This window comes from Chiroxiphia lanceolata, chromosome 8 (assembly GCF_009829145.1).
Source record: "Chiroxiphia lanceolata isolate bChiLan1 chromosome 8, bChiLan1.pri, whole genome shotgun sequence".
Taxonomy (NCBI): domain Eukaryota; kingdom Metazoa; phylum Chordata; class Aves; order Passeriformes; family Pipridae; genus Chiroxiphia; species Chiroxiphia lanceolata.
Window position 1 is genome coordinate 30,208,057 of NC_045644.1, and position 13,770 is coordinate 30,221,826.

Below are 13,770 nucleotides of genomic sequence, written 5' to 3' on the forward strand. Positions count from 1 at the left end.
TGGATTTCCTCCAGGGCTGTTGAGAGCGCTGTGGACAAGCCTGTGTTTATACTCCTGCAGTACAATGTGAGCAGTGGCACAGAAATGCTGCTGGGCTCCTGCCAGAGGGCCACACAAAGGCAGCCAGATCATGTCCCTGCAATGCAAATGCGATGACAGTGGCAGCACAGGAAGTCTGGTGGCGCAGCCACCTCCTCCTCTCTCCTGCTCACCCTCCCCAGTTCTGGTACTGGGAGAACATACGGCTGAGGGGGAGGTTACCAGGAGCACTGGCTGCAGAGGGATTTTGGTAGGCAGACTGCCTTCAGAACTCCAAGTTCGTGCTCATCTGGCTTTGGGATGGGACTAATTATATGCCAGGACTCTTATTGACCCTGCACTTCAGGTGTCTTTGAAGTCTGGCTGGTGGCCAGAGTGGGCAGGACCTTTCCCTCATGAGGCCCCAACACAACTTCCAACAAAACCTCTCTTCTCTGTGCCCAAATGAGGGGACTGGCAGAAGCCGGAGGAGGAGCCCTGGGAGGGCAGTGCGGAGCCCTCAGTGAGGGGAAGGGCCCTCGGAGAAGTTCCATCTCCAACGGGAGCAAGGGTGGCTCCTCCAGCAAGGATCCCTGCCGGGCACCCTAAGCACGAGGTACAGCACTCCTGGGGCACAGGGAGATTGGAAAGAGGGAGAAGAGGGAACTGGAAAAGAGCAACTAGGAGAGGAAGGGGATAAAGAGAGCAGAGAAATGAGGATGGAGGGGCTTGGAAGAACATCACCTACTGCCTGCAGGGAAAATAAGATTCATTGAGAGGCTCAGATATGCAGAAAGTAGGAAGTATTGGTGCTATGGGGAGCAGAAGGAGAATTTACTGTACAATTAATGGCTTGATGAGATCCTGAGTATGCAACGGCTGAGTAGTTTGAGTGGGAAGACCCACGTTATGTGGACAAATCTGACACGCATTTTTCTTTACATTTTTACTTTGCTTACATTTTTTTGTCTGGTTCCCACATGTCTCCAGAATTTATCAACATACAATTGTATTCTTCTACATTGCTGATCTTCTCCTAAGCTATGAAGTTGGAAAACTGTCTAAAAACAACTTTCAAAACCAGAATTTTCCTTCCTGAAACCAGCACATAAGGGATTCACTGCATCTCAGTCCATCAGGTTTCCCATCTGTTCAAAAGGACATGGTTACTTCTGTGAAATGAATACTTTTCAAAATTTGTTTTTGGAGGAGGGGAGTACATGTATAGGTTTTGGGAATAAGATGTAAGAGATGGTGCCCTCTTCTGAAGGGATGGTTAGACCTGCTCTTTAGCATGTGACAAAGCTCAAATATGGTTTGTTTTCTTGGTTTTGAATGCCTTTGGATCCCAGATGCTCAAGGATAAAGATTTATTTGTTTGTTTATTGCTTGTTTTCTGAGTGAAGTTTTATTTATTTATATTTGTGCAGAATGCTCTATTCTACTGGGTGGCATGTCAGACTATTTCTTTTGGCACCTATTTTAAAAAATAGGTGCTTTTACTGTGCAGCTGAAGTGGTTTTGCTTCAGGTCCCCTTGCAGTAAACCCCACTGGAGTAGTGGCTCACTACAAAATGAAAAGTGAACAGTACTTGGCTTTATAAATTTCATGCATATAGCCTTCCATTTTCATGCCTCTCATATGGGCCAGCATGCTTGGATTTACTGATTTATTTTTTGCATTTTAATTCAAATTGGAAAGTTAGTTATGTAGGGTGTTAAGTTCCAGCTGTCCTTATTTTGATATAAGATTATTTACTGCTTGATTAAGAAAACTCGTCCAGAATAACACTGTATATGTCACAGCGGAGTACTTTCTATACAAAATATAATTTTACAGTTTTTTCCTACTGACATTCCTCCTAAGACTTGTTTGGTATTTGGAAGGCACGCTGAGGACATTCCCAAGCTGGCCGGTACAGCTGTGGCTTAAGCCTTATCCTGTCATTACTAAACACACAAACCACACACCACACACAGGATGGATCTCCATCCATGGACTGGCTACAAGCCAGGCCTAAGTCACTAGGTAGGATTTGCTCAAAAAGAGAAGCCAGAGCTGGAAGCAGCAGGTACAGGGATGTGTCTCAGCCATCTCTGGGAATGTGCGTGTGCACACAGTCCGGCTCATGGGGCTCTCTCGTGTCCTCGGGACACTGGGAACGCCATGGGAGAGAACAAGTCCCTGCAATTCATCCTGCAGTTTCTCTGCTGTGGAGCCAGTCTGGTGATGGCACCACGAGACTCTTCTTTCACCACTCTGGTAAATACAAACGAGGCAGTGCCACAACACAGCCTTGGTGACTCGCTGGAAGAGCGGTGGGGACTCTGCAGAGGGGTCGGGCTCCCCACTCCTCTGTCCTTCACGTGTCTGGCCCATCCCTGTGAGTTCTTCACTCCTCTCAGGTGATGGGCTGACCCCACACTGGCAGGAAAATGTTACACCCACCTCTGCCTTAGCTTTTCTTGGCCACCTACTGCTAAAATCAGCCTGCTGATGTCTCACCTTCCAGAGCAGCACTTCAAGATCTTCATTTTCATTCAGAAGGTGCAATTTTATGTTTTGAGTTGTGCTGTGAGGGAATGTTGCTGTTTGATATTTCTCTACAGATATAAATTTCAAGCTTTAAGGCTTAAGACATATGGTGGAGAAAGTATCTACCTTTTTTCGTGCTTATGCCAATAACTGTGAATGTAAATAACTACATTAATGAGGCTTATTGGAAGCATTTTATTAGGGAATGTGAAAGTCATTATTTTTTCAGTACGAAAGTGTAAATGACCCTTCTTATATTTGCAATGGAAACTATGAAACTTAATTTCTGTGCATACAAGAGCATTTTTGTCCATCACAGTAGCCAAAGCACTTTAGTAAGTCATTGTAGTTTGAAGTAGCACTGTCATTTAGCACTGTCATTTTTTCCTCCATGGCCTTGCATTCCCAAATTCTTTTGTAAAAGACCTTGTGAATGTAAAATTAAATGTTTTTGTGAATGTAAAATTAAAAGCACAGGTGATGTTCTCTGGGTAGAATCCTCATTTTGGCAGCTGGTTGGAGAATGAATAGACATCATTACTACTAAATGGAAAATTTCCTTTACCTGAGTAGCCAGCTGGTTTTGCTAGTGGTTTGGTAGGACATTTGTTTTAGAACTCCCAAGTGTTAAAATCGTGCTTACTCTGTGGGTCCTGTTCATGCCAGCAGCAAGATACTGGTGGACACTCTAGAAAGACATACAAATAAGGAATTGATTAACTTAAGGTGTTTTCATAGGTCTTAAAAATAATCAATGATTTTTATCTTAAAAAATCTAGTGTGTTCATTTTGAGTTAAATAGACTAACAGATCAAGCCAAATATTATAGTATATATTTTGAGTTTGCTCCAGTTCTGTTTGCTGCTGTTTGCATCTATAAATGAAGCTTTTTGAAGTTTCACAGACAAAATCTCTTGAAAATCTCAGTGGGTTTGGCTCTTCAAAATGGTGATGTTTCAGCTGGTGATGTCACGACAGATTTTTATTATAGAGAACTTTCTTCTAAGGGAATGCATCTGGCACAAGTGTAGCGCTATGGGAATTATTGGAAGTTAGTAATTGTGTAAGGATAGTGCTCAGAAGAGTAGGAATGCTGGACCAAGGCATGGAAAGAAGGCCTTTGAAGAAGGTGGAGAAAGAAGGGGTAGGCACACTCACAGAGAGGTGTGATGTGGCAAAACGGAAACAGAACGTGACTAGAAGACTAGATTTTTATTCCCTATTAAACAGTGTAGTGAATTGTTGTATAGGGATTGTAGAAAATCCACAGGAGGAAACCTCCTACCAAGAAACAGTTGCAGAAACATACCCCTCTGAGGTCTAGTGCCATCTTTATCTACGACATCATTTCTGTTGTTTAACTCCAGTAGTTACAAAGTGTGTCAAATTCGTGTGGAACAGAATCAATTTCCTTGGTCCTAAAATAATAATTTTAACATCCTTCTCATTTCTAACAGCAACAGCAAAAACAACAAAAGTTGGGAATAATTAAAGTGCTTCTCTTCTGTGGATGCACACATATATAGCACACAGAGTCCAAGTCACAGAGTAACCACAACTATCACATGCATTGGACAACAGCAGGTCTGTGTGTTTTTCCTTAAGGCCTGAATCAGCTGAGAAGTGCCATGTTGAGCAGTACACTGCTTTTCTCTGGACAATTCAATGTGTGAATTATTTCACTATTATTTCACTGTTTCCCTATGCACTAGATTTCAAAAAAAGCAATTTTATGCATAGAGTATTTATAAATACTTAAGGCCTGCTCAGATTTGCTGGGATTACACATAAAATCCCGCCGTGGATGCAGAGAATACTCAGCTTCTCCCTCCAAAAGGCTAATCGTGCCTTCACATATGAGGAGTTATTTATTGAGTGCAATGATAACAGCGACCATATTGCTGTACTCCCACATTGACGCAAATGTTGGCAAAAGCTACTGTGCCAGCTGCCCACTTTACACACTCTAGTGGCACCTTTTCTCTTCCTTAAATCCATAAATTGCCATTATCATGCCATTAATGCTCAAACATTGACAGGTTTTTTTCTGCCTCACATATTTCTCAGAAAATAAAAGATGAACATGGATACCCAGGAGTCTGTAAAACCAGACCAAACCCAGCAGTTAAGAGTTGTTCGATGCCAGAAAATGCCCTGGAGTCCTCTGTGGGAACATTATTGTAGAGAACCAAGGATTAATGCAGAGATTGAGGAGATTAAACCTTAATTAAAATGAGCACTTGTATGCACTACATACAGCAGACAACTATTCCTTTGGCTATAGTGGAGCAGGAGTCTTCCTGCAGTTACACAGGTCATACATCCCGTCCTTCCCAAGGAGTGGCTTCCTGTAGTGGCTGCAGTAGGTCAGTACAGGAACACACAGCTACAGAAGACTCCTCATGGCACAGTGCTTCTCTGGAACAAGATGAGGTGACTTCCATAATCAGCATTTATGTCTGAACTGTACACATGGGTTTTGCCCTTCTGTTCATGGACTGTGCTGCTCCAGCCCCTAATGGTATATTCACTATCAAGTCAAAACCTGAGAGCTGCATTTCCCACTTGAGTACACAGAACTGGAGGTGATGATCATTTCTGTTAAGTTTTCATCTTTTGAAGTATTTATTTCAGATCTAAGATAGTCTCTGCCTGCTGGCCTCCAAAATAGGCTGTAAGGGCATATTCAAGACTTGAATTTGTGTCCCTTTTCACTTCTAAGTATGTTGACATAATTTTCTAATGCAGTAACCTTTTTCATATTTAAAAACTAAATAAATGAAGATAATTTGGTCATACCATTTTTATGATTGCATAATAATTTTTCTCCATTCATGAGGGATTTTATACTCTGTACACTTGTGATGAACAAGAGGCATGTAAAGATCAAACTGTCATTTATTGATCATTGAAACAGGAGGAAAAAACCTGCAACGTTTTAGGTACATCCTTTCAGAACTCCAAGTTCTGAACTCCAAGTTGCTTCAAGTATTTTGAAATAGAAACAGGGAATATAAAAATATATCTAAATGATGTGCCAACATCTTTCCAAAATGCCACCAGTACTGTTCTTGTCTGGAGTTTGTGTAAAGTCAAGAGGGATTCACTGTTTGAATGTTTTCAAAACTCCTCATGTTGTAGTCCCCTGTTATCCAATATTTTATTATTCTCAGTAGGACGTTTAGCAGAGAGATGAAACCCAAGTAGGCCATAATGAATGCTTTCAGCAGTTCTCCTTGCATATTCACAGCTGTGTGGAACTAGTTACTCTTCAGTGGAAACCTGAAGGGTCTCCACATTGTGATGGTGTTTGCCAGTGTCCTCTTCTGACCTAGTCAGTGCTTTGGTGTAATGTTATTTTTGGGACATGTTTGATAGCTTAGAAGCAAAGTCTAGAAATAGACATCCACATGTATCAGGATGTCTTAAAGTATCAGGGCTTCTGCTGATCAGACTCTCTGATAACTTCCTTCCTTTACTTCATTCAGAGTTTGCTGCACTTAAAGCATTCCTCAGGATTGTTGCCAAATTATTTGTTTGTAGTTTCAGGGCATATTAGTTTTAAATTACTTGAGATGGTGTCATAACAGGTTTAAAGTAATTATTCTAAGCTATAGTTAGTTATTGATTTATTTTTATTATTATTAATAATAATAATAATTTGTTGAAATACAGTGCCATCAAGTTCCATATCTCTTTTTAGAATGTTTTCCTGTGAAAATCCTTCTCTGCTGGTCCACTGAGGCTATTTGGGCTGAGTCGCTCTGCTTGAACCCTTGTGTTGAAGTCAGTGAACTTCCTTCTTGGTATCACTCCGGGAAGAAAGAACATAATCTCTGTTTTAGGCAACTTCATAAGAGAGTTCATCCTTACAGTTTTCCTTACTCTCTATTTCCTTACTTGGAAAATACAGAGGTGTTATATATAAATAAACAATAAATATATTGTATATACTGTGTTATTAGGTGAGCAAATGAAAAAGGCAACTTGGCAAAAGAGGGTTGAGAGGAGAAGAACCATGGGTTTGGTGCAGAAGGAGAAGCAAAGGGTTTGCAGAAGCAGAGAAAAGATGTTTCTTCAGAATCCTAATAAGCAGTATTAGTGACTTTTAAAATAATAGTGTTTGCTGGGGCTTGTACAGAGGAGCACTAAGTAAGCTCAGCTATCTGGTGACCACCAAAAGTGGCTCTGCAGCCACTGCCTCCAACACAAACAGCCCAGCTCCATTTAAATGTCCCTGCTGGAGGCAATCAATCACATACGCAACAGAGCAGTGATAAATAAGGTCTGCCGTTCATATACGTCCAGTTATTTTTGCAACTAAGCTATATTGTGTCCAAAAGAAATATTTGGATGACTGAATGTCTCCCTCCCAGGAGCAGACTAAAAAAAAGAGTGCACATTGTCAGCATAGGTCAAGAAACAAGTGAAACTCAGAACTGCATGCCTGGCTGCATTTTGTCTTCCAAACCAGAGCGGTGCCACCCTGGGCAACCTTTCGGGAGACGTTGGTGCCTTAGGCTTAAGTACTTCATGTCAGAGTGAATGAAGAGATCCAGACAGCCAGCTTACTGCTTAGGATGGAAAACAATGCACCAAATGGAAGGAGGAGGAGCACTCTAAGAACATTATGAAAATTGCAGAGATAGTTTATAGAAAAGTGTTAATAGAAAAGATATCTTTGAGCAGAAAGCTTCTTGAAGTCCCCCTGGCTCTGTGTTTCTCACTGTGATGACAGCAAAATAGTTGAAAAACATTGGAGTTTGTGGTTTGGGTTTGTTGGGGTTTTTTGTTTGTTTGTTTGTTTTTTGCTATCACTGCCTGCCCCACAAAGAACACTTGTTTTAGAAATTCCAGTCAAGTATGTATCTGCACATTGTGGGTTACCAGCTCTCCAGAACTGTCCCGAGGAATCTGTCTGAAGTACAATGAGCTCAACTGGAGATGTAGCACCAGTGGGAGACACAGATTCAGTCACTTGGTGGGCACAGGGCAGCAAGGCAGGAGACTTGCAGCTGGTGTGTGCAGCATCAGAGGCACAGAGCTCAGTGGGGCTCATGTCACCAGCTCACATTTAGGAATTCAGTAATAAATATGGGAAAGTCTCGTTTTCTTAATTGACTGGATCTAGGGATGATCAGTATGTCATTACTGGTTTTCCCCCATGAAACAAGAACATGCAATATACTTTCCCCTAGTCTTGAGGGTTTTATCTCCTTTCTCTCTCTCTTTTTGAATTCTCTCTACCAGAGCCATTCTGGTAGGGTTTAGGGGAAGATGGGTGCATCTGTGGTGTTTGGATTTGTTATGCCTATGATTTTTCATTGTAAAGCCAATGTTAGGAGCTTTAACAATTTTTTCCTCGAGTTTGGCCTTGATCTTACTGCCAAGGAAATGTACATCAAGCAAGATTTTGCATTTTAAGGAGAAAAGCACAAACAGAAAAAAAATTGTCAAGTTTTTGATAAAATATGCATGTTCAGGCTGTTTTCCATTTGAGAGGCTGATGAAGACCAGCCGGAAAAACATTTAAATATTAACTAATTTCAGAATTACAGCTTTTTGAAGAGGACCAAAAGATCCCAGATATTCCTTCTCTTTATAACTAGTGTAGCAACAGGGCAGAGGTGAAATTTCCTTACTTGTTTGTCTTTTAAGAATTCAGTCTTTACCGGTGCATTATTCCAAATCCTTTACTGAATAATCTTCATAATGATTTCAGTTTCTGTGAGTGTCATTACCAGCATATTTGTTCATTAGAATGTCTATGAAGGACAAACAAGGCTGAACAGAATTCATTAAAAAGTTTGAGCAAATGCTGGTGGGTTTTTTCCCAGTATTTTCTCATCTCTGTTAAGAGCTGATACAAATCTCATCTCAGTGCAGTGAAAAAGCTCCATCACTTACCTAGTTTTGTACATCTGTGAGCCCTCTCTACCTCAGAAGTAAAGACAGGACAAACCCTCTCCTGATTGTGACCTTTTTTCTGTAGGTATGAAATCTCTCCCATTACTACAAACAGCCTCCGCCCGTGAACACTGTTAATCTCTCTGGCATGTTCAGGTCTTGCATGTGTTGGCTTTTTGCCATTTTATCTGAGCACAATGTTCTCAAAGCTTGCAGTATGACACATGATACAGTAAAGAAAGATAAGGAAAGGAACAGAGCAGACAGTAATCGATAGGAATGAAAAGGACAAAAGAGCCTCTCAGCATTTTCCATCCATTCTGCTACTTTTACTTCTTTTCCCTTCTCTTTATCTGTTGGTTTGGGGTTTTTTTTACCTTCTCCCCTCTCAAGATTTTAAGCATTTTAAGTCAGTCCCTGTGTCTTTACTACGAGCATAAATTATGAGGAGTGAGCAAAAGGAGCTACAAGCAATACACTTACAGCAGGAGCTGCTGACTCAGCACATGAGGAGCCTGAATGGAGCAGCACAGCTCAGAATCATAAATCAGCATGCAAAAACTGTCAGACAGCCATGTCACCATGAGGTGGCTGGTTAGAAAGAACAACATGTTTTTCCCTAACCTAAACCTACCCTAGAAACAAAGCATTTGCAGTCTCTAAGCTCCAGTTCTTGAAGCTTTTTGTTCAGGTTTTGTTGTTGTTGTTGTTGTTGTTCATGTTTGGTTTTTTCGCTTTTACTTAGGGTTAAAATTTACTTTCTTAGTTACTTCCCATTTCATTCACTGAACATCTGATTAGCTGAATACCAGGTAGCGGATTATCACACAAGATTCTGTGGTGAGGTGCAACTCTTATTTAAAAACTTCTTATGTAGATTTATAAGAGAGGGACCTTTATTTCTGTTGGCTTTTTATTAGCTTTGGATAGTCAGAAAAGACTTTTGAGATGACAACATTTGAGTTAAGCTCCAGATCCACTGCTGTTTTAATGTTCAAATTCTGCACTTCACATGTTTTCTTTCCCAGTCTTATGTAAGAAGATTACATAAGAGAAGACTGTAATCTCCAAAATCATTTACCATATTAAATAGCAACTACCATCAATGGATCTTTATCAGCTGCCTGGAGCACAAGGGAGACACGTGGCTGTACATTTGGAAACTGGTCACTCACAGTACTCATCAATGTTTGCTGCCAGTCGTGGGCAGATGTCATCAACAGTCATTATGCAGCTCTGAAAATAGAATCAAACTTGACCTGGACAGGTCCTCAAACAATTGATAAACTGCCTCTGAATGATGGAAATGTATGGAGTCCATTCTCTCCACCAGCCTCCTGCTGCTCAGTGATCCTGCAGAGCTGGTGCTAGGGCAGCGTGGGGAGGGGGCACTCAGGATGTACAAGTCAAGATGAATTCTTCTGACCCCTAAGACTCATGGTTTCTCTAGAGGTCCCTGACCTGTCCTCATGGGGAGGAGCATCACCACCATGTGCCTGCTGATCCCTGCAGCAACGCTGTGCCATCTCTGGAAATGGCAGGTTTTATTTGCCCCTTGTTCTTCCTTTTTGTCTTTTCCCTCAGAAGCACTGGTAGCAAAGACAGTGAGTGGGAGAAGCAGTTTTGGGGAAGAGAAGGGCAAACTGGCTCTGGGAACACCTCTACCATGTGTGTGCTTCTTTGGCTGTCCCAGGCACTGTGCTGTGCCCTGGGAAGGGGGGAAGCATTATCAGGATGCAGAGGGGTTCCTGTGCTACTGTTTTGCCCACTTTCCCCAACTGTGTGCACTCTGCATCAAGAGCTGGATCATGGCACACACTCCTCACTTGCTGTGTTGTGTGGAAGGCGACAACCTGCCATGGTGTCATATTCATACATTTTCCTACATCTGGTTTCCTCTGCTTAGCTCCCACCAGAGGATAAAGAGTACAGGGGGAGGCTTCCTTCCCCCTTCCTTCGCTGCCCTCACACAAGGCTTGGAGGAACACTGCCTTCTCCTTTCCTTTGAGAAGTGCTGGCGAGCACAGGCTGTTACAGTCGCTGCACACAGTCCTTGGCACCGGACGTGGTCAGCTGCTCCCGTGCTCCTGTTTGCTTGCTGGTGTGTGGCAGAGGGCATGACAGGAAGGCAGGTAATGCTGTACTCCTGAAATGAGGCATAGCAAGTGCTGGGTGCCTGCAGCCCCAGCCAGCCTGCCAGTGCTTGTCTGCTTGTTAGTTAGCAGGTAGAACATTACAAGTGACTTGCGCTTAGTTGCTCCCCTGTGCAAGCCCCTCTGATCTCCAGCAGGCCTGGAAGACATGATTTAAGGCAGCGAGGAATGTGTTGCTGCTAGAGTTTGCACAGCTAGAGTTTGTGTGGTAATGCTACCTTTGAAAATAAAAGAGTGCTTTGTAAAGGCTACCAATACTGCTAAATGTGATGACAGGAAAAAAATAATTTTTAAGATGTCTCTGCCAAGAATGAGAATCTGTTTGTCAGAAATAGCCACCAGCACTCCCTCAGTGGAAGGGGAGGAGATCTCTTTGCTATTTGCTTCTCCTTCTTTACAGTCTCTATAGAAGGGTGTATGCAAAGGGACTTTTCTCTTTGTCTGCTGTCCCAAAATGAGGAGGATACCACAGCAATAATCTTTTGGTGACAGAAATGACTGAATCAAAGTTTGTTATGAGCTATAAAGCAGAACATACTGTTACACTTTATCTATGCAGGGAGTGATCTCTTTATTTAGCAGCAGTTGCAGTAACAGAAATTTTTCTGACTACAGGTTTTGTTTTTATGCCTTTCCAAGCGTTCTCCCTTTTGGTTGAAGTTGTGACATGAGATCAGGGAAGCTTAAGAGCTTAAGTGACTTCTTAGCGTACCATCCTTTCGAGATGAATAAGCATTCACGAAGACAGCCTGTGGGAAGCAAATTGATGTACTATTTGAATGCCCTGACTTTATAATTCATACAAAACTCTCTCTGCAGGAGTGTGCCCAGTGCCGAAAACTTTGCCTTAGGGTTCAGATGGATCAAGCAGTAATAAGACTCCATGGCCAGTTGAGGGGGAGGAAGAGGGGGAAACAGTTTAAAAGAAGTGAAAGAAGATACCCATGGTCATTGTTGTAGCAAAGCTTTTGCTCCCACAGCCTGTGGAAGCACCACACAATAGGTTGGAGAACTGACCCTGCTCTCAGTTCCCTGCCTGTGGGATTACAACCTCGGTTTGGGAACAGCTGGCTCAAGCAGAGGCAGCTGGCTGCTCTGCTCAGCTGTGTTTTGAGATGAGCAATTTTCTGTTGAGGTCAGGGAGAGTTTGACAGTAAAAGGAGTTCAGACCACCATCCCTAGAGAGGGTGGAGAAACCTAAAATGAGAAAATAGGGATAAGACTATATGTTCTCTCTAAAGCTGGCTGCATGATCTATTCCAAGCTGGATATATTTGTTGATGAAGTGTTTTTCCCAGCAAGATACAGGAAGGAGGTTTTACTCCAAGATGAATTCACAGTTTGCATAATATTTCCATTTAGCCCTGAAGACATCTCAGGAGTACCTGCCTTTGTTTTGTCCGTGTATTATTTGCTGTCACATTTTTGCTGGACATCATTGCTTCCATGTTGGCAGCAAGAAGGTTGGTTTGCATTCAGGTAGAGACCAGTCATGTGCATTTTGGATATTTGTGATAGCTGTGTAATTAACTTCTGAGGGCATAAGTTTAGTGGTCAGGCTATAGATAGCCTATGGATCTGATAGCTGCTAATCTCATTAACCCTTGAATTTAGTTTGATTTATCATTCGCTTCACCTAGTTTATTATATATTACTCAACTTCAAGGAAAAAAATGTGAAAAAGTGGTAATGGAGCATTTTTGCTCAAGCCTCAAACTCTCTGCAGGCAGTGGAGGGTATGGATATAATTTAGTGTCAGTGGCACTCATTTCTATTGCACTAGTAGGCAAATGTGAACAGTCCTTGCTTGGTGATAAAGAATTTCAGTTTTCTGTCTCTCCTTAGGCCCACTCTGTGCCATATCCCCCTTTTCTGAATAACTTTGCTTGAATAAGTTTTATTAATGCAAACACACATGTAGTAATAAGTTTCTAGAGATTTTACTGTAAATGAACATTTGGCTGTGCTCCAAAAATACACATAGGGTTCAGTACTACCTTAATACCAGGTCTAATTCATTCCTGGAAGCAGCAATTTAGGGGTACCCAGAAATTAAGGGGGGGTTTTGCTCAGGTTTTGTTCGACATTAGCTATATCACTGTAGATATGTGTATAATTAGGCTGGTGCAACCTTTAAATTCATTTGATGGAGGTACAGCTATAAAATATGTCTAAAAGAGTAATGAATGTTCTAAAAATGGAAGGAAATAAACTGTAGTAGTGTAGCTATTGCCCCCACAAAATAGAAAGGCTAATCTAGATAACTGGCATTTAAAATACACACCCTTACTTCTGTTGCTGTGCTCAATCTGATATTGTAAAACTTTTCTGTCACTGATATGCACAAATTCATACTTCCACAGCATGACAGGCAATATGAGACTGATAAAATCTATGCAGACAACTTTCTTGTCTAGTGGCAGCTACTGTAAATAGCTTGCCAAGGACAAGAGATCAGAAGACGTGTGGCAGGTTGACCCAGGCTGGGTACTAGGTGCCCACCAAAAACACTCTGTCACTGCCCTCCTCAGCTGGACAGGGGAGAGAAAATGTAATGAAAGGCTGCTGGGTCAAGATCAGGACAGGGAGGGATCACTCAACAATTACTCTCATGGGCAAAAGGGACTCAGCTTGGGGAAATTAGCTTAATATATTACCAGTCAAATCAGAGTAAGATAATGAGAAATAAAAACCAAACCTTAAAACACCTTCCCCCCACCTCTCTCTTCTTCCCTGGCTTAACTTCACTCTGGATTTTCTCTACCTCCTCTCCAACCAGTGGCACAAGTAAACAGGGAATAGGGGTTGTGGTCAGTTCACCACATTTTCTATGCTGCTCCTTCCTCTCAAGGGGAGGACTCCTCACACTCTTCCCCTACTCCATCATGGAGTCCATCCCACAGAAGACAATCCCCCATGAACTTATCCAGCGTTGAGTCCTTCCCACAGGCTGCAGGGAAATCACTGTTCCAGTGCCTGGAACACCTCCTCCTTCTCCACTGACCTTGGTGTCTGCAGGGTTGTTTCTCTCACATATTCTCCCTCCTCTCTTCTAATTGCTGTTGCACAGGGGTTTTTTTTCTCTCATCTTAAATCTGTTATCCCACAGGTGTTACCACTTTGTGGATGGGTTCCACATTGGCCAGTTGTGAATCT

The 13,770-nt window shown here is 42.1% G+C and overlaps 1 protein-coding gene across 1 annotated transcript in view; it reads left to right on the plus strand.

Moving 5' to 3' along the window:
* The first annotated feature begins 299 nt into the window (after positions 1–299).
* PHYHIPL (phytanoyl-CoA 2-hydroxylase interacting protein like) overlaps positions 300–13,770 on the plus strand; it is a 58,789-nt gene continuing 45,318 nt past the window's right edge. Inside the window, exon 1 of the mRNA XM_032694444.1 lies at positions 300–634. The gene's annotated coding sequence lies outside the window, so the exon portion shown is untranslated. The remainder of the gene's footprint in view (positions 635–13,770) is intronic.